At 36.6% G+C, this 22,003-nt stretch overlaps 1 long non-coding RNA gene across 1 annotated transcript; it reads left to right on the top strand.

Moving 5' to 3' along the window:
* Positions 1 to 12,451: 12,451 nt before the first annotated feature.
* LOC107550479 (uncharacterized) lies at positions 12,452 to 21,642 on the top strand. Its single transcript, XR_001604672.1, has 3 exons — positions 12,452 to 12,791; positions 12,901 to 13,022; positions 21,452 to 21,642. It is a non-coding gene; the product is annotated as an uncharacterized lncRNA (long non-coding RNA).
* The last annotated feature ends 361 nt before the right edge of the window (positions 21,643 to 22,003 follow it).

Here is a 22,003-nt window from a genome sequence, read left to right as displayed (position 1 = left end):
GGACCATTATGACAATGTGTTTGTTTTGCATAGAAAAAGAACACGCAGCGTTCACACTTTCTGCTCGCCATGAATTTTCAGGATTATTAATAAAAGAAGAGTTGCTTGTTAGCTAATTAAATGTAATATGTTTATTCCTTACATTGTCTTGTTAATGATAAAAAATGTATTGCATATGCTTACTAACTCACATATTTAAATTACCACAAATTACAGCACATGACCTCATGGTATGAAGTCCATTTTGCAAACCTGGATTTTCACAACAGAAAAATAGTATTTTTGCTTTTTATAGTGCTTTTAAAATTGAACCTCTTAGTGTTTTTCTTGGACTTTCCACAATGTTTTCACAGTAACAGGTGAAAGGCACATCAAGGCCCGTCAAGCACACAGATTTCAAACTTTTGTATTGTGCTCAAGAATGAGGCACTTTCTTTTACTGCCATCATATGTAACAGCATTGTGTTATGGATTTAGATGTTTCTATTGATTGTTTACAAGCAATTTACACATTTAGAGTGGGTTTGAGATAAATTGACACATTTAGAGTGAGTTTGAGATAAAAATAGTTTAAAAAATAGTTGCATATGTGCATTATTTGGTGTTAAGTGTGTGCGTGTGTGTGTGTGTGTGTGTGTGTTTGGCAGTGCAGTGTGGGAGTAGTTTATTCTTTCTGCCTGACCTGCTTTTTAAAGAGAGAGAGGAGAATGAGAATGAGAAAATGAGAGGGCGATAGGAGCCGCACTTTACATATTAAACATATTACAAGCAAATCCTGACAGGTACACACAAACTGCAGGATTGTTTCACAGCAAATATTTGTGTAGTTGTACACATGCAGTTGGATATTTCTGTCAAAGGAAGTCACCGATACTACAAGAACACTGCATAACTAAGTACTCTGTACCCAAGGCAATGCAGTCACCTGACATGACCCGGCCAGTTCTAATAAATCTAACATTGCTGTAATACAAAACATTCCATTGCTCATTCAAGTAAATTAACATAATTGTGGTCTCATTGGCAGTAGAGTGACTTTATGATTGTAGTCGCCCTCCTCCTGCAGGTACTCAAAGATGGAGGCAGACGGGGTTTATAGACTTGATGGAGACCAATTCAAGTGTTTGAAATAGGGTTGAAGGGTGCACAGAAAGTTCAACCCATCTTCAACCTGTAATATCACCATGTCTTTACTGCGGAGCAGTGACAGTGATATAAGCCAGGATGATTAATCATGTAAAATCTAGCCATGTTTAAATTATTATGCACCTATACTATTTGGCCTGTAACGGATGTTTCATATGCTCATTAGAAAAACTTGCCTTCCTGCATTTTTTGCTAATCTCCAAAAACATACACATAAAATTTGCTGCAGTTTCCAGCTAAAATGACCATTAGTGGAAGTATAACACCAACAACTTTTATTCATTTTCACAAACTGGAAGCTCATGTCGCCAAGTCAAATTCCTTGTGTGTGTAAACATACTTGGTAATAAAGCTCCTTCTGATTCTGATTCTGACAAAGTGTGGTTATGGGGCAGATTTTCGATTGATAAAGATTAACTTTCATGTTTTTCCTTGCATAATACTATGTTATGACTTCAAACACTTTTATTGCAAGATTTATAAACTAATACATTTTGACATTTGCATCTCATAATCAGCCTTATACAGTGGGGAAAAAGTTGGTAACACTTTACTTGAAGGGGTGTGCATAAGACTGACATGACACTTTCATAATCATGACATGACACATGTCATGAATATGAAGGGTTTTTTATGCATGTTTATGACAACTGTCATTAAGTGTCATTCACTCAGTTATGTAATTTTTAATGCAAAGATGACATTGTTTGAGATGTCTTTGGTTAGGGGTAAGGGTAGAATTGGTGGCTGACTAAATACTTTTTTGCCCCACTGTATATATGGATTTTCTGTAAGGTTTCCTCATGTTTGCTTTTGATAACTCTATCGATTAGGTTTAGGGTAGGGTGTAGGTGGTATGTTACACCTGAAATGGGCACTATTTTCATGTTTCTTGTATCACACTGTGGATTCACTCTCTCTTGTTTCATGCAAACATCTTGCATCTCAGTTCAGAATTAATATTAGCCTACTGTAATACTGTTGCAGTGTTTGTCTTGTTGCTAAGCTAACTATTTAGCACATTGTAATGGGCTATTATTTTTTAGCAGAAGCTTTAAAATAATATAAACTGTAAAAAAAAAAAAAGTTTATTGGAGAATGTTTTACATGAATGTACTATTTCAGTTTTGTACTTAAAAATTGTTTATTTCAGTGTTTTACTTGCCATTTCTTTGTAATTGTTTGTGAAATTTACTAGCAATTACTGAGTGAAAATTGCTTCTTTGCAAAATACATTGTCATTTATATATATATATATATATATATATATATATTTGATGAACATTAGTTTTGGTATTCTGTGGTGAAAAGGTTGTTGAACTACAGGTTTTGTAAATACTTTAGCCGATAGACAACAAGGTTTTGAAGAACATAAATTAGAAATTACATAACTAATCCTCATTAAATGTCTTTTTCATGCTCAAGAAAAGATTGAACAGATTCCAGTTTGTTTTTTTATGTCTTGGCCTGTAGGTTAATGATTCTTGTTTGGCTGTGGGGTTATCGCTTTCTCTCGCTGCTGACTGCATCTATATTGTAAAGCGAGAACAGGAGACAGAGCTGAAGACCCTAATTAACTCCGCTCTAATTGTAGTGATTATTAGGACCTCAGGAGGAAGAGGGAAAAAAAGAAAGAAACAAAAGCTCTACATTTTGAAATTTCAACCTGATATGAAAAACGTCATGTTGATAAAACAGTGAGAACTTTTACAATGGCAGAAACATGAAAGTCTTTAGAAACAGTACATGTACATGTGCCATTTTAGAGACACGATCAATAACTTGAAATAATATTAAAGGTTTCATGGATATAGAAAACAATATTATCATACCTCAGTGGCAATAATACTGCAATAAAATTTGAAATGCTTGAAGCAGCATTAATAATACTAATATTATTCTTATTATTATTGACGTCAGAGGATTTTATTGATTTATCATTTTATGCTCTTTTTTCATGATTGTTTCAGTAAGTTACTTAATTTTTAATAGAAGGGATTTCTGACTATATCATGCCCACATGTGACATTTCTCCTTACAAGGTTTGTCAGTGGTATCCACTAGCGGCAGATTGATTCTATGACCTGATAGAAGACCTCTCCTCTATTTTGTGTCTTTAATGATTCTCATATGTCTCTATCAGGTTGGCATTTCTCTGCGGGACATGTTAACTTCTTGGATCTTCTGTCCACCCTTGTGTGTGTGTCTCACTGAACCCTGTTGAAGCGGCTTGAGCAGAAGCCTGATCAATTTAGAGCCGCACACTGTGCATATCAGAGGAGAGAGAGAGAGAGAGAAAAATGATAGAAATAAAGAGGAGAAGAAAATGGTGAGATTAGGAGACAATGTGTTTTAAAAGCTAAAGTAAGAATGTCTGAAATTAATTAGTGTCTGTCATAGAAAGGAATGACAATGTAGGTGAAAACGACATTTAGCCTCAATTAAATCCACTTATTTTTATATTGTAAGAGAGTGATTAGTTTGAAAATGCCAACATAAAATGGCATTCCAAAGCAATTTTACTTCTTTAATGTGACATATTTATGAGCAAGCTACAATATTCAACAATACAACATATTTAAGATGGGATTTTATCCATCAGGCATTGACATTCAGAAAGGCTTTTTGACCTGAATGTGAAGAATGAAATGTATTCAGTGAATTTTATTCACTCTTGAGAGCAAAGTAATTCTGTTTGGTGATGTTAGTGGCGCAGAAATTACACACGTCAGCTTCAAGTGATCTAGTTTAAATGTACATTCTTGTTATCAATCAGTTTCACTGTGATTATCCATTCTCTCTCTCACCCACATTTTATTTAGAGTATGACTGAGCATCCACTTGACCAGACTTAAACTCTGGAGATTTGCATTAATCTTCTCCCTCGTAATTTTTAATAACCCTTGCGATTACATTCTCTCTCAGCACATTAATGATCTAATATTTCTAAATGTTATGCTGCGAAATGTAAACTGTGGCTGGAAGACACGTTTTTACTGCTCGTAGATTTACTGTTGCCTCTGTTCTGTGGTCATTACTCTTTGTTTGTTTATATGAAGAAAAGTGAGCCATTCAGGTGTCTGTCTGCCTGTCTTTCTGTCTGTCTTCAGGGTTTCCATGGAAACGGCAATTGAAAAATGGAAAATTGTTGCATTTTGTTTTTTTTTTCCAATTGAACAATTTTATTAAATCACCTACAGATGTAATGTCACAAATCACAAGCTTGTCAGGTTCTAACTTGTTTTTCCACATGTCACAAAGCAAAACCAAATTGCCTAAAGGGACAGGAAATGTGACACCACCATAAAAAGCATTGGAGTGATAAGGGTAAAGTAAACACATGGGAAACTGGTGATTGTGTGCGAATGTGTGTGCGCGTTAGTTGAAATGTCCACAGGGTCATGTGAGATGCATGTAGCACAGAAGCAGACAGACAGTTGCATGTTTGCTTTTAGGCTTGCGTTACATCAAACGCAGCTCTTGCTGCTTTGAAGTGTCAGACTTTAACCAGTGGCACCCTTCTGCCCTTAAACATTCAGACAGCAGCACTTTACAGTCTTTTCCTCCTCCCCTTCTCTCCATCCTTTCGCTTCCTCTGTCTCCTGTTATGCATTTCATAATTTCATGTCACTCACATAAATGGACCATAACTCTTTACAGATGTTTTATGTATGAGTAGACTGATAACATCACAGGACGGTGCACTTTTACAGCCTTTTTTATGCATGTGCTGTTTATGCATGTGGAAGACGCTTTTATTCAAAGTGACTAACAGTACAGTGTACCTATTCCTTTTATACAGTATCGATAGAGCTTAAAGTCATCTGTTTTTTTTCCAGATTTTTGTGCTTTCACTGTATGCAATGTAAAATCTTCCTTTGTGTTACATTGAAGAAAGAAAATCATAGAGGTTTGTAAGAATATGAGTGTGAGTAAAGATGACAGAATGTTCATTTTGGGACTTAAATGAAGCTTAAACCTCCTAAACTCTTCAGACTGAAGTGAATAGGTCCTGTCTGTGCCGGAAATGCAGTGACGTGGCTCCATATCAGTATCTCCACTACCCACCTATTCAGAAGTGGACAAAATGGACTACAGACAAATGGACTAAGCCAGGGTTCCTCAATCAGTTTTCGCCGAGGGCTGAATTCTGCCAACAATACCAAGCCAAGGGCCACTGATATATATATATATAATACTATATAATTATATAATATTTACTATCCTAAATTTACCCCTATATAATTGTTATTATTATTACAATTATTATATTATTGTTGCTTTTGTTAAAATAATCACAAAATGGTCACAAGATGAATATTCAGATGTTTTTCCCCAGTAGTCTGTTTTATTCAAACAATTATGAACATTTTTTTATTTAGATATAGAATAACTTTGCTTGTTGAATATTAAAAACAAATGAACAAACAAAAAATTTGACCCTGGTCCACAAAACCAGTCATAAGGGTACATTTTTCTGAAACTGAGAGTTATACATCATATTGGTGTGGTTTGTTAGGATAGGACAATATTTGGCCGAGATACAACTATTTGAATATCTGGAATCTGAGGGTGTAAAAAAATCAAAATGTTGAGAAAAACGCCTTTAAAGTTGTCCAAATGAAGTTCTTAGCAATGCATATTACTAATCAAAAATTAAGTTTTAATATATTTACAGTAGGAAATTTACTAAATATCCTAATGATTTTTGGCATAAAATAAAAATCAATCATTTTGACCCATGCAATGATGAAAGATAAAAAGTATCTTTTCCATGTAGTTTTTGTCCTAACCATCCGCGACAACGACACGTGACAATAAGCGACATGGGATTCTATTTTAGGAAAATTTTTATTTTCTGCGACGTCGCGGCAGGAACAACATACAAAATATAACAGTGATAATCTGTGGTAATGATTATGTGCTTTATTCAATGATAAAAGTGTCTAATGTGAGTTTGAATATTATTTATCTTTTATATAAAGTTATCTTTATAGCCGTAGTGAAAGCAACAATAGATATTTTACCTAAGATCTTGAAAATAAATTAAAGCAAACTTGTACTTTAAAACTGCGAACTCACTGCGATCCAACATGTGTATTCCACAACAAAGACATCAGTCACTCACTCACTCACTCACTCAAAATAAATCTCTCACTGAATAATCTATTTTCCGTGTCCACATTTCTTTTCTACACACTCGCCATGTTTTTGCGGTCACATCGTATCTACACTGAATGCGACAAAGCATTACAAATCATTTGAACATTGTGTCAGTACGTTATAAATAGAACGAGTCAGCAGTTTACTGTCAGGGATTTGTCGTGTTGCGCCACATCCAAGACAGCATCACTGATTATAACGAGTTCTATTGTATTTTATTGCGTCACGCCGCGCCACTCACGTCCGTTGTAGACACGATGTAAGTTAATGTTGCTTTTTGATGCTGCGTTTGAATTTTCATGCCACATTATTTGAAATTAGCGCGGGCCAAACTTTTTTCTCTCACGGGCCAGATGTGGCCCACCGGCCGCTTATTGTGGAACCCTGGTTTAAATGTTTGACTCAATGATTGTTGATACATAAATATCCAAAAGTGAACAAAAAACAGGCAAAAGCAAACAGGCAACAACAATGAAGAATGGGAAATCAACAGTTATACAGCTTATTGGTAAACATTTTTTTTATTAAATACTGAATAACTTGCTTTTGAAACCAAATGTAGTTATTTTTATGTTAGTTATTTGTAGGGATGCACCGATACCTACTGGTATCGGTATCGGGCCCGATACTGAGCTCCTGTACTCGTACTCATACTCGTTAAAATGCCCCGATACCAAACGCCGATATATATATATATATATATATATATATATATATATATATATATATATATATATATATATATATATATATATATATATTACAATTATTATATTATTGTTACTTTTGTTAAAATAGTCACAAGATGGTCACAAGATAAATATTCAGATTTTTCCCCCAGTCTGTTTTATTCAAACAATTATGAAAATGTTTGCATTTAGATACAGAAGAACTTTACCTGTTGAATATTAAAAACAAAAAATCTGGATCTCCATGTCTGCCATGCAAATCAACTGTTCCTGCTCATCCCCAGATTGGATCTCTTCTCTCCACTTTCCCTACCTGCAGATTCAATTATTAGATCTGTCAGCATTCATTTAATGATTTGAAATAGTATGTGTCCCAAAGCATAGTATGCTGAAAAGAGTATGCCAAAAGTCACCGGATGGTCTACTATTTCAGGTCAATTTCTGAAGTGTGGATTCATACACATTCTAATGGCTAAAACTGCCCACAATCCATTACGCTTTGGCGAAGGATTCGGTCCAGAACTACAAACACGAATAAAACGCGTTAGAAAAACTACAGGCGGATGCCCGTGATCGACGGTTAGGTAGAGAGCTTTACAAAAAGGGGTTTGAGTTACTAATAATCAGCATTTAACTTGGTAAAAAAATATTGATTTATTGTTATCCGTGTTACATTTCATCTGCAACAGCAATGTGAACTTTTATAAACATCCATTTGGTCGTTAACTTTTAAATGCATCATTATGCAGAAAATATGAGCTTCTCTGCATGAAAGACCCACGACTGGCAGATCAAATAGCTACTTCTTTTCTCTCCAGTATGGTAGGAAGTTAAATGAAATGACATTTTTTTGTATTTTCTGCGACCTCGCAGCAGGAACAACATACAAAATATGACAGTGATAATCTCAGGTAATGATTATGTGCTTTATTCAATGTTAAAAGTGTCTAATTTGAGTTTGAATATTATTTTGCGTGATCTTTATAGCCATAGTGAAAACAACAATAAATATTTTACCTCAGATCTTGAAAATAAATTAAAGTAAACTTGTACATTAAAACTGTGAACTCACTGCGAACCAACACGTGTATTCCATAACAGAGATGGTATCAGTCACTCAGTCACTCAAAACTGTTCAGTCCATTCACATTTGTCTACTTTTCTTTTCTTCACACTTGCCATGTTTTTGCTGTCACATCGTATCTGCACTGGATGCGACAGAGCATTGCAAATCAAATCATCAACTTTGTGTCAGTGCAACAGAACGTGGCAGCAGTTTACTGTCAGTGATTTGTCGTGTCGTGTTGCACCGCGCCGCATCCAGTGTAGAGAGCATCACTGATTATAATGGGTTCTATTGTATTTTGTTGCGTCACGCCGTGCCGCTCACGTCCGGTGTAGACACGATGTAAGTTAATGTAGCTTTCTGATGCTGCGTTTGAATTTTCATGCCACATTATTTGAAATTAGCGCAGGCCAAACATTTTTCTCTCACGGGCCTGCAGGCCGGCTATTGAGGAACCCTGGACTAAGCTGTGGAAGAATTGCCATATTTTTGTAGGTAACTACAATAACTCTCTATCCTTTGAGTAGGCTATTTATTCCACCAGGCCATCCAGAAGAGGATGGGTCACCCCTTTTGAATTTTGGTTATTTGTGAGGTTTCCTATTTGCACTCGAAAAATATTTCCTAGCCACTGGAAATGATTTAGACAAGCTGTATTGTTAAACATTATATAGCCAAAGTAAAGTGTAGTTGAATAATGATAATGCTCAGATTTAATGTGATGAAATGACTGCAGTTTTCCCAACTACTTTCACTTTCTTAAGAAGAACCCCACCGTGAATCATCGCTACTGACATCAACACCATTGAGCATAGACTAGAATAACTATTTTTAAGTCTCATGTATATTAAATCTTTTTATTTTGTAGGATGTTTTATTGAATTATTCTTTATGCAAGGATCCTCAACCTTTTTTGGCCCGTTTTGTTATTTTGCTCTTTAGTAAAAAAAAATTTTATTGACTGTGCAGAACTTTAACAAATCATTTTTGGGCATCTCTTTATTAGCACTCACCCTGTCTGATGAGATGCCTGAACTTGTGTATCAAGCTGCGGCTTATCAAAGACAAAGGCATTAGATTTTAAACTGCATTTCATCTCCGCTGTTAAATCAAATATGGATGCGTATTTGGTCTTGATGCAGAAAGAGCACATAATCCTGCTTTGCACAAATAACTGTTAACAAGCCAGCAGTTATAGGGTGCTCACTGACACTTTTGAATATTAACCTTTTGCGACAAACCAAAAATCTTCCGGGGATGCAGGGGAGTGGATATATGTCAAGGCTGAGAATCTTTATTTTACTATTAAACCCCAAGGTTGAGAATGTCTGCCTGGTCTAATGTCATTTTAAAGCCTGATATGTGAATTTGCTGCTGTTCTTAGAAATTAACGCTATACAGTAGATTTCACCCAGATCTCTTATCTACACCAGTGAATATATACTTAAGCTAATCTCATTCAGCATTCAGGGGTGGCCGACTGCAGATGCAGGATATACACAGCCTCATTAATTACTTTAACCAGCTGGGTAATTACCACAGCCATAAGGCCATCAGTCAATCCTAAACTGGATTTAAGGGCAGAGTACTAAACATTCAGACAGACGTAAGCCTACCACAGATGTAAGCAGAACTTTTCAGTTCATGCATTATTTAAAGTGTCCAAGAGGGGGTTTTACACTTAGGTTAAACTTCTGATGGTACTGAATGGAAAGGTTCACCTATGATTAAATCCACAATTATGTATAAGCCTTATAAACTGTTGAAAATCACTCACATATTTGAAAATCTGAACATGCCACACTTGCCCTGGACTGACCAGCAAACTCTGGCCTACCAAAATCGCTGACAAGTTCACAGAATGGACTTTTGTAAGAAGATTTGGATGAGCATTTGCAATGGAGAGAAATTATGTCGTAATTTATGAATCTGTTTAAGAGAGAGAGAGAGTTTAAGTCAAAACACGGAATGCATTTGTTATAAATTAGCAGAAAACATCAAACATGCATCATCAGCAGAGTTATACCCTGCTTTAGGCCAAAACGTAGAGCTCACTCAACCTGTTTCATACTGGAACATCATTTATTATGAAACCGCTACATGTGGCATATTAATTTAACAGAGAATGAATTACTGTATATTTCAGTAACTTAGAAGAGGAAAGATACAGAGGAATTATAACTGAACAAACCCTTATTAATCATAGTACATTTTTCAATTTTTATCTGTTTCTCATTTCAGTTCTTGTTTAACATGTCAGTAAGTCCGTCATTTTTCCTGGTAATTTCCCCAGACAAGTAAAAAAAAAAAAAAAAACATCCATTGCAATCAATAAAAATGTCCATCAGTTTGCCATGTTCTTTGGTATCTTATACACAAAATGTGTAATATTTAATATTTCTAATATTGTAGTGTTTCTAATATAGGTTCCTAACTACAGTATATCCATTTAATTTATGTTCTACAAATGTGAAAGAAAAGCAGAAGAAAACGAAGACACTACTGTTTTGAGATTATGCAGCCAGACAGATTGTTGTTTTTGTTTTTCATAAGCTTAAGCACAGGGACATATATAATTAATTTAATATTAACCTAATTTTACAGATTTTTGTACAAATTAAAAAATACAAATTGTAAAAATTGACTTAAACCCAATTGAGCCTCTCTGGAGAGACCTAAAAATGGCTGTCCACCCACGTTTACCATCCAACCTGACAGAACTGGGGAGGATCTGCAAGGAGGAATGGCAGAGGATCCCCAAATCCAGGTGTGAAAAACTTGTTGCATCTTTCCCAAAAAGACTCATGGCTGTATTAGATCAAAAGGGTGCTTCTACTAAATACTGAGCAAAGGGTCTGAATAATTAGGACCATGTGATATTTCAGTTTTTCTTTTTTTATAAATCTGCAAAAATGTCAACAATTCTGTGTTTTTCTGTCAATATGGGGTGCTGTGTGTACATTAATGAGGGAAAAAATGAACTTAAATGATTTTAGCAAATGGCTGCAATATAACGAAGAGTGAAAAATGTAAGGGGGTCTGAATACTTTCCGTACCCACTGTATATCCATTTAATTTATGTTCTACAAATGTGAAAGAAAAGCAGAAGAAAACGAAGACACTACTGTTTTGAGATTATGCAGCCAGACAGATTGTTGTTTTTGTTTTTCATAAGCTTAAGCACAGGGACATATATAATTAATTTAATATTAACCTAATTTTACAGATTTTTGAAAAAACAAATTATACATTTAAAAATTAAGTTATGGGATGTTTTTTCTTCTTCTTTATTTACATAACTAAACCTTTGGGGACTTTATGCAGTATTAAACATGAACAATTTTAATTCAGTGAAGAATTCGTCAGTTAAACCACCTTGTTAGTCTTTTGGAAGAGATCGGCTCATAAAGGTTATTTGGTCATGAGTGGGTTGCGCGGAATATTTTTGATCCACTAAAAAGGACCCTCTCATTTGTCCAAGTCATTTGTTCATGAATCGGAATGTTTTAATTCACTAATGCCAAGTTCACACTGCACGATTTTCAAAGTCGTCGGTTTACCGTGGTTTTCACACTGCACGACTATCTGAGGTAGGAGTCAGTCGCTGACTCGCTGCTGTTTTCACATTGCACGATGGATCGGCAACAGGAGGTTACACACTGCATGACTTTACAATATAGGAAGAATCGCCGAAAGCGCTGTCTGGTGCATTGTTGCCAGGTTTTCGCTACAAAACCTGCCCAATTACAGCTCAAAACTAGCCTGAAAATAGCCCAATTGCTTTCGAGAGGGTCCCCCAGTAAAAATCGCTTTGGGGGGTAAAATAAAAAATTTTTTTGGTGGGTTTCTCCTGGTACAATTCACATTCCAGGGTCTAAATATCACGTTACTGGGGTCGCTTCAACCTGCTGACATAAAAAACAACCGGCGGCAATCGCGGCAATCAGTTTGGCAAAACTGGTCTGCAAACTACGTTTCATATAACTCCTCCCCGAACTTCCCGCTGCCCTGTATCTTGGTCTCTCATTGGCTGTAGGTCATCGCCGATGTGTTTTTCAGTCAGAACTCTTTTCACACTGCGTGATTGTGAATCGCCGACAGCTCCAGATATTTAGCATGCCAAATATTTCACGGGCGTCAGCGACACATCAGCGATTCCCTCAGATCGCCTCTTTGATAATTCACACTGCGTGATTGTCACTCGCGTGAATGAGCACCGATTTGCCTCCGATTTCGGGCATTTGTCGACGATTTCGCAAAACCTGTCGGCGAGTGAAAAATCGGGCTAAAATCGTGCAGTGTGAACTCGGCATAAGAAGAATCATTCAAGCGGATAATTTAGTCATGAATCAGACTACGCGACGTTGTTTATTTTTGTAGACTCCACTGTGTTTACATTTGTTTTGTGCGCGCGAGGACAAGTCAATAGAAAGACGTTTTGAACCACTGTTTTGCGACACCGTCTTTTATACTATGCCATTCAATTCCGACTGCAAGCTAGCAAATCGTTATTTCGTCCAAGCACTGAAACAAAACGTAGAGTAAGTAACAACGCACATGCGCAAGAACACAACGCTCAGAAAGGAAGACAATTCTCCAGCGGTGTTTAGAAAGTGTTTCTCCCTTGATTGCCAAGGTATTTTTCCTTTCCCAAGCCTACTTTAGTCATTAGTGTCAGAGCCCAAAGGTTCAACACATTTCTTTCCATTCTGGATATGCCACTGTAGGTATGTTAGTACTTTCACTATTCTAGTTTCAGCAGGCTTTTGAACTCAAACATGCTCCCCAATTTAGATTTGTGAGCTGGAGGACTCTGACCTTGTGTTTCTAAATCAGGATTCCAAAAAATCTTTAGTGCTCTGAGGCCCAATCCAGCCATGGAAACACTCCACAAAACCACCTGTCAGGCCTGCTCCTGTTCAAACACCTGCTGCAGGAATCACAGTCTACCATCAGGGGTAAGGGGGCACTGACTTTGTTCTCTATGGCACTGCTTTATATGGAGAGTTATAAAAAAGCATGTGAAGTTGGACACGGCAGAAGAGCATTGCTGCAGGAAACAGAAATAGCCTATAAGTGGAACAATGTGTTTGTGCATGTATGAGCTGGAGTTCATTTCAAGTGCTTACAAATGACAACATTGCTTTTTCATCTTGTGCATTTGCCTTAAAATTTCTTGACACTAAATGGCATCTATTAAGCTTTTTCGTTCTCAGGCATTAGTCACTTCAGCTTCAGCAGCTTCAGTTTACAAATGTAAATTCTCTATGCTGAAAAGACCAACATAGGTTTAAGCTAGTTAGTGCTAATTTTGCACTTATCCAGCTGGGGGATCGGCATAGCTTTGCTGTAAAGCTAGTTGACCAAAGTTATCTTGCTGGTTAAGCTAGTTATAAATCCGCATAGGGACACCAGCATACAAAGTTTAGGACCTGCAACATACAGTATGCTGGTCAAGCAGGCTGCATACATCTTTTTGTTCTATTTCAAACTATAAATGCTTCTACCTGACCAGGCTCCTCTAAATCTTGCATAAGCACAGGGAGGTCAAAGGTCAGCTCTCTTCCAAAATTATGTCTTTGAAATATTTTTATTTGAGATGTTATTTTTCAGTAAAATCAATATATGAGTCATTTTATTACTTAATCTTCATATCCTAGAATTAATTTCTTTGATTGTTTTTTTCTTTGATTAACAGTCCTAGTAATTTGTGCATGTCAGATGCAAGTGCAATGCATAGAAGGCTCAGTTTAGTCAGTCCACAGACTGCATGTTTGAAGAATCAGTTGAAAGTAGGTGTTGTTCAATACAGTGTTGCATGCTAAATAGTGGTCGACCGATATTGTTTTTTTTTGACAGCCGATGCCGATATCTTGGAACGCAGGGTGGCCGATATAATTGTATTTATTTTAATTAATATTTAAGAAATTTGAAATAATTTGAAAATGGATTAAAAAATAAATGTTAAATAAACATACTTTAGATGACGAAGTATTTTTCACAAATAAATGAATATTTAATAAAAAATATAATAAAAAAGGAAGTAAACACTGTAACCAACAGGGCACTCAGTATTCTGGGAAGTTTGTGTGCATTGGGAATCATATTTTTTCAAATAAAGCTAAGGTAACACTCATTTTACATACAGCACACAGTGGAAATGACATGAATATGGCAGTGGGCAAATGAATAAAGTGCAGCATAATTTAAAGAGTATAAAGTTTGTCGATCGCGCGTCTCCAGTGAAGCTGAACTCTCCACCTGTTCGCATTCAATTCGCACGGACCGACCGTCAAGCAGAGAACACGCGATCATGCACACTTCTCAAGATCTCACAACTGGATCCGACTAAGTTTGCAAGGTTTGTGAAATTAAGTGTTAATTAGTCATTCAAAGATTTGTTTAAATGATATAAATGTGTATTTGCTGAATGCTGACGGCAAACAAGAAAGTATTATAATGTTTGCCTTTTCTATTAGTAATAATATAAAAGCAATCGTTATAATACTTTCTGTATGCATTTTAATTCCTTTGTTTAACAGTTCTATCGGATTATTAGACAGACTTCTATCCGTATTAGACAGAACTGTTAACGACGACGGCGAACAAGAGGGAGAATGTGAGCACAGTCCTGCACGCCGTCAAAATAAAAGCCCCGCTTCGAGCGCATCAGGAAAACTTATCGGCCGATGCCGATATTTAAAATATGCCAAATATCGGCCGATATATCGGTCGACCACTAATGCTAAATACAGCTCTTTCCACATAACTGGGTTTAGCACTTTCTTCCCTGGAGACTCTGGAGAGAGAACAGTGTTTAGAAACAAATTCCCAAGAGATCGCACACTCCTGCTGGGAGCCCAATACACACTGTCCAAAAGCAGAACAAGAATAGGGCAAAGGGATGTGTTTCTTGCACAAGGGGATTGAGACAGGCTTAGGTTAGTTCTAACGATAACCTCTGAGTTAAGCTGAGTCAGGTGTCTTTTATGGTGTGGACGTTGGGGAGTTTTTGCAATGGCTGAATTTGTCCCTTGTGGAGGGTGTGTATTGATTGCAGAGGATGGATATCCAATTGTCTTAGAATTTTAATTCCATTAGTGTGTGTTACAATGAGATGTGATCACGCACTAGAATTTGCTGTTATTGGTGGTTTGTTGTGCGGATGTTGCAGTTGTCATCAGTGGTGAAAAAATTGTTTAAAATACACTACCATTTGGGGTCAGTAAATTTTTTTTGTAAGGAAGTTAATACTTTTATTTAGTAAGGATGCATTACATTGATCAGAAGTGACAGTTAAGACATTTATAATGTTGCAAAAGAAATAAATGCTGTTCTTTTGAACTTATATTCTTCAAAGAATCCTGACCATTGAAAAATCTATTACAGTTTCCACAAAAATATTAAGCAGCACAACTGTTTTCAACATTGATAATAATAAGAAATGTTTCTTGAGCACCAAATGAGCATATTAGAATGATTTCTGAAGGATCATGTGACACTGAAGACTGGAGTAATGACTGATGACAATTCAGCTTTGCCATCACAAGAATAAATTACAATTTAAGATATATTTAGAAACATAGAAATAATATAATGTTAAATAAATGCAGCTTTGGTGATCATAAGAGGTGTTCAGATACATTTAAAAAAAATCTTACCAACCTCACCATTTTAGTGGTAGTGTATATTTTGACATTTCTGATCATAATATTTTTTTTTTCACTTTTATCTTGGCAATGAGCAAATGCTGTACTACAGATATTTTTTAACCAACTTTATTTGTCAGAGATCATTTTAAATTGTTTCTACATAACCAAGTCTGACATTTTGTGATGTCACAAGCACATTTGTGCTTCCATCACATTAGGTGGTAAAATTGCTTGGCATTGATATGATGAGCAACAGTGCCATGTAAAATATTAAATTGTTGAATTTTGTGGCAGTTTGTCATATGTTTAGTGCTAAAATGGAACATTGTCATATTGAGGGTGTTACTACAATTTGCTTGGTTAATAAAATACTATAAGAACTGATTTGTGGCTTCTGTCAGCCAGTAACGGGACTGTGAACGATACCAAACAGGCAAGCTAAGCACTTTGAAACCCCTGCAAGGACATGTTTGAAAGTGATATGCGCCCTTATATGTGCCTTTTATTACCTCAACATATCTCTCCGTAGCACCAAAAAATTAAGCGAAGAATGTGTCCGTGTTGGAATGGATCCTTATTGATTGCAATAAGCATGGCAAATGACCTCTGAGGTATTTTTAGATGCCGACCATATGACTGAGAAGGAAGCAGCCGCTAATTTCCATGAATGAAGAATGAGTGGCTTTTTAAAGCCTTAAGATGGATGTGTGCTTCAGGGTGGGTTGGTAATTACTTCTGCAAAGGGTCCGGAGTGAAGGGCTCTGTGATTGAATTGTTTGCTGACGGAACGGCCTCTGCCATCCTTAACTTAAAGAGCAAAATGCCATAAATCATGTGCGCAGATCCCAGTCGCCTCCCACGATACTCCTAATTTCTTTCACCCCGCTTTTATTTCCTTAAAAAATTTCTCACCACATAAATTGACACGCAGCATGGAGGAGATGAGAGGAGCGGTAATGGTCGTTCCAGGCCTTTGCTGATAATTGGCTAAAGAATAATTGTAGTCAACCTTTGTGTTCTTGCCAATACGGAGCCGTCATCAAATATAATTTACATAATCACACTGCGACTAAATTGATAATGTAAGTCATGAGCTTAACTAAAACGTGGGCCATGAGTGATGGACCCTCAAACCTCACGTGGAAAGCCTGCTGAAGATGGGAAGCGCTAAGAAGACCAAACCCGTCTAATCCATTACAGTAGTTCCTAATTTAAAAGGAAAGGCTTCAGATAAATGTACTATGAGTGTTTCATATTTTATTCATTTTTCTCACAGATGCTACAACAACACAGAGTAGAATGTGCTGTAGTTGCTGTGGTTTGTCACTAAGAGCATTTAGGGTCACGATCGCAGGGGATGTGGCATAACTGAAGAGACCTCTTGATGGAATTCCTCATATCAGGAAACCTTATAAAGTTAAGTTCAAGACCAATGAAACACAGTAACTGTGGAAAGTCTGAAACAGTTACTACATTTACTGAGACAAAGTAACTAAGAAAACAATTACCTTATAAACCATTGTTATATCAGCAAGTTTATTAATTATCTGATACATGGGAACAGTTGTGTAGATTTCAATGTTAAAATGAATCTGATGGCACCATTAAAGGAAAAGTTCCCTGAAAATGTATTGACCCTCGTGTCATACCAAACCTGTATGACTGGAACACAAAATGTTTTTTTTTTTGTTGTCTGTAGTGTGGAGTGTAAAGTGGCAGAATTTTCATTTTTGCGTGTACTGTCCAGTGCCGGCCCGTCCAACAGGTGGTAGCCTAGGGCCCCGCAGCCGCGAGGTTGTCAATTAAATTTCAAGGCGTGTTTGACTTGAAGCGGCGTGGTGCAGACAGATTGGTGTTTGACATCGAAGTACCACAAGAGCTATATACTAATGGACAGCTCTGCATGCTTTCCTATCCTACACTCTTAAAAATAAAGGTGCTTCAAAAGGTTCTTCAAGCGATGCCATAGAAGAACCATTTTTGGTTCCACAAAGAACCATTCAGTGAAAGGCTCTTTAAAGAACCATCTCTTTCTTACCTTTTTATAATCTGAAGAACCTTCTTTCGCCCCAAAGAACCTTTTTTGAAACAGAAAGGTTCTTCAGATGTTAAAGGTTCTTTATGGAACCATTTAGACAAAAGGTTATTCTATGGCATCGTGAAGCACCTTTATTTTTAAGAGTGTATTGCAGTACTTTGATGTCAAACACTTATCGATCTGCAGCACCCCTTTAATTCAACACACATACAGATGACACACCAGATGTACAGTGCGTTTAAAAACATTTAATGACGTTTTTGCTGTAAATTCATTTCAGTTATTTTTGAAATAACTTCCTTTTGTGATCTGACATGGTTTCATATCACAGAATGAGGCAAAATCATTTTATAATATTCTATACAGTGATAAAAGCTATGTTGATTAGCATTGCATCATGAATATACTGTACATTATGCATATAAAAAATACCCGTGATGGCTTGAAGAACAGAGATACACCATTTAATCACAATCGTATGTTTATGGTCTTCATTCTTTATCAGTTAAAACATCCTATCTGCATTTTATTCAGCTACTGCAGCGATAGCACATGCCTTTGTCCATGTTAGGGATTTCCTCCAACGTGATTTTTGTGAGTATTTCATTTTATGATTTTTTCACTTATGGTGTTACTGCACGAGGCCGCCCTCTGGTTACCAGTATGAATGAAACAGCTACAGCCACTCACTACACCTTATTTTGGGTAAAAATGAGAAAAATAATACTTCTAAGTTTTTCGCCAGTGTAGAGGAGTTTTCTCTCTCTCTCTCTCTCTCTCTCTCTCTCTCTCTCTCAGTGGATGCATAATATTTTCTGACAAAAATTAAGAAATTACTGTTAATGATTTTTAATCATAATCATTTATAAATCTTTAGACCTTTCTAAACAATTATAAACCTCTTGCATGTTAACAGGTCATGCTGCAGTTTTCTGTAAACTATATTAATAATAATCATTATCAATAATTATTACTTTGTTTAATGATTTAATTAGTTATAACTATAATCAGAATTATTAGTAGTTATATTGATATTTAAAAACAACAATTTTTGGGGGGCCAAATTGTGCAGATCTACAAACAGGCACAGCAAACTTAGTGTTATTTATAGAAATTATTTATATTAAGAAAAAGTTTATCTGAAAACTTTTCTAGTTACAGTTCAGATTTTGTGTGCAGATTTTGTTTGTTCAGATTTTGAAATTGAAATGAAAGAATGATAGAGAGATTAAAGTGAAATTGTAGTAGAAATGGAATCCAAATGGTATCTTTATGGAGCCGAAAAAAAAAGGAGTTCTTACTGCTATACATAATATTTATTGCTTTAGTATTAGTATTTGTTTTATAAATGCAATGACGCCCATGATCATAGACAGACTTGTTATATGTTTAAATTGCTATGACAATTTTTACACTAGTGGGGCCTATTTTCGCTATCTTGCCTAGGGCCCCACAACCCTACGGGCCGGCACTGGTACGGTCCCTTCAATTTTAATCAGCTAGCAGATTTTGAACATAAAAATCGACAGTAAATGGGGAGTAGAATGGCACACCATGCATCTTAAACAGAACCAGTATGCAAATATACGCGTAATCAGTACCTCTCTGTGACTTCAGACTGAATTTAGACAAGCTATGTAAGATTAGTATGCATTGCAAATCTGTGCCGGCAGTGCTGCAGCTAGCATGTGAACATTGTTTTAGCTTGCTGGCATGTCACAGGCCTCTTTCCTATTTCTGCATAACTACAGTGACTAAAATAAACTCCAGTTCCCTCTGGCATGAACTGGGACAGAGCCAGCCTCTTCCTTTCTCACTGCACTGAACATTAATCTACACAGCCGTGTCAGGAACTAGCTAACTTGCGCTCGCCTGAGCCACACAGAGTTCGGTAAGGGTTTCCACTGTCTGGCCTCTTAAGGCATTTAAAAGTTTACAAAGGAATACAGCTGAATTATTTAAGCCTCGTTTGTCAGTAAAAAATGGAAACAGATGTTAACCTTTTAACTGGAAAGCTGTTTCGTTCGAGGTGTGAGCGTCACTTTGAGGCGTGTAAACAAGTTTCGTGAGTGAGGGGACTGTGACGATTTGTTAACCTAATGAATAATTGATTTGTTAAATCAAATTAAAATTAGTGTGTCAGATTGGTCGAGACGCTACAGAGTGTTGGGTGGAGAAAGCGCGTGTTGTGATGTCATAACATGGATTAGCTCATGAAAATGAATTGCATAAATATATAAAAAAAATTTGCTTTGATAAATAGTCATGCATTGATATGTAGATCTGGTCTGTATTTTATTTTATGTATTTTATTTTATTGAATGACATTTTATTTATTAATTCATTACTACGTAAATCAGCAGTAGATGCTCAATTATGGGCAGTTGGTCTAATTGTAATATTTTTTACCTTGGATATTTTGGATAGGAACTCATTTGTAAGCATTTTGTTTTATGGTTTCAATGAAACCAATCACAAGCTGGGGAAAAGTATTACTAGCAAATTTAGTGTAAGGTGTGTTTTACCAGTGACATTTTTTGGGGATGCTTTTAAAAGCATTTCATATCTGCTGACTTTGAGAAGTGCCAAAGGGAACATAATAAAAACAAAAATAACAAATTCAAGAACCATTGCATCTCATTGTAATACCCACTAATAAAATAAAAACCTATGCCCAAGAATTTTATTTTTTTTGTGTTGCATAGATCCAGTCCCAACCTATTTCAAGTGGTGGGGAACAAATCATACATGGCGAAAAAGTCTGTAAATGACGCCTGTGATTCACAGTTAAAATTAGAGAATGCTTGCACTTTCCTCTTCCGTTTGTCACTTTCATGTCAATCAGCGTGTGTGAGAGAGGACTTGTGTTATGACGATTGAGTCCACACTCTCAAAATGCTACGGATACTGATTCAGGAGCGCTCGGAGGCTCCTGAATAAGTTCAGCTGAGGGAAATGGAGACTCGGAGGTTGCATTACTGTGTTAGCGTTACGTAAGAGTTGATTATCACATCTGCATCTTTGCCTGCCAAGTTTTCCAATCACTGCACACACAAGTCTCAGCCGTTTACTACTGTTACACAAGGGATGCCATGCCAAAAACGGTATCTCTTAAATAAAAACACTTTCATATGGTGTACAATACACATATATATCAGTGAGATAACAACTGAAATGGAAATGTTAGATGTCAAATACACAGTAAATTTCGAAATTTTCGTATTGTGAGTTTCGAAACTAAATTGTGCTTTGCTTTCCTCTCTGCTGTCACAGTTTTCCAGCTTACAGAGTGTGTGTGTGTGTGTGTGTGTGTGTGTGAGCGTGGGTGAGAGTGTGCATGCGTATGTGTCATCACATGACTACGTGTGAGTGCACAAGCAGCATAACGGAGCGATTTCCGCAGAGAGAGAGACTCAGAGGAAGCAGTACGGGTCTGCAGCCACATATGGGCCTTCTTAAGGGATTTTCCTTTTCCCTCCCCTGACTGTGCGAGCTCTGCCTGTCTCTGTAAAGCCTGCTTAAAGTCTTTAATTATATTATATAAGCCAAAAGATCAAGGAAGCGTATTGAGAGTGTCCTCTGGAGCACATCACTTTGTGTGGGGGGATTTCGAAGCTCTCGTACTCAGCCCTCCATCATGAGCGCTAACTCACTTTATTCATTCTGCTTTTCCTGCCTTTGTGTCTTCCACCTCCAGTTGAGCATGTGTCAGTCTCCCATCAGTCTCCCAACTTAAGATCTACAGTGGAGCTTACAAGAATCAGAGATCTGGGAACCACTGAATCAGTCCACTCGATGCTCAGTGTCATGTTGACTCAGACCTCCCAAAAATCCCGGACATCTTGGCTCAAGCTCTTAACACAACTTGACATTTACTGTATGCCATTATCTGACAGCAGCTGTGTTTAGGGTCATTCTGTCCAGTAAATAAAATATTATAGGTCTGCCATAAGAGTTATTAGTCCTTGTGTTCTGTTAGGACTGAGAGACCCCAAGGCCATTTTAATGGGTTGAAAAATTTTCTTATCATTGAAGGATCAGGTGGAGTTATAATGTTTCTCAATCTATTATATCTCTACATCTATTAATAAGATGCTGCAACCAAAATAATTACTGTTACATTATTACATTTAGGGTCTTAGGGACCCCATATACAAAATGTTAATTAATGCAGTGAAAGCAATATTTCTAGTTAAAAACTGATCACGTGAAATTGGAGTCAGATTGAAGACGGAGCTAGACAAAATTG

Source organism: Sinocyclocheilus grahami, unplaced genomic scaffold (assembly GCF_001515645.1).
Source record: "Sinocyclocheilus grahami isolate Dianchi unplaced genomic scaffold, SAMN03320097.WGS_v1.1 scaffold16.1, whole genome shotgun sequence".
Taxonomy (NCBI): domain Eukaryota; kingdom Metazoa; phylum Chordata; class Actinopteri; order Cypriniformes; family Cyprinidae; genus Sinocyclocheilus; species Sinocyclocheilus grahami.
This window is presented reverse-complemented; position numbering and strand designations above follow the sequence as displayed.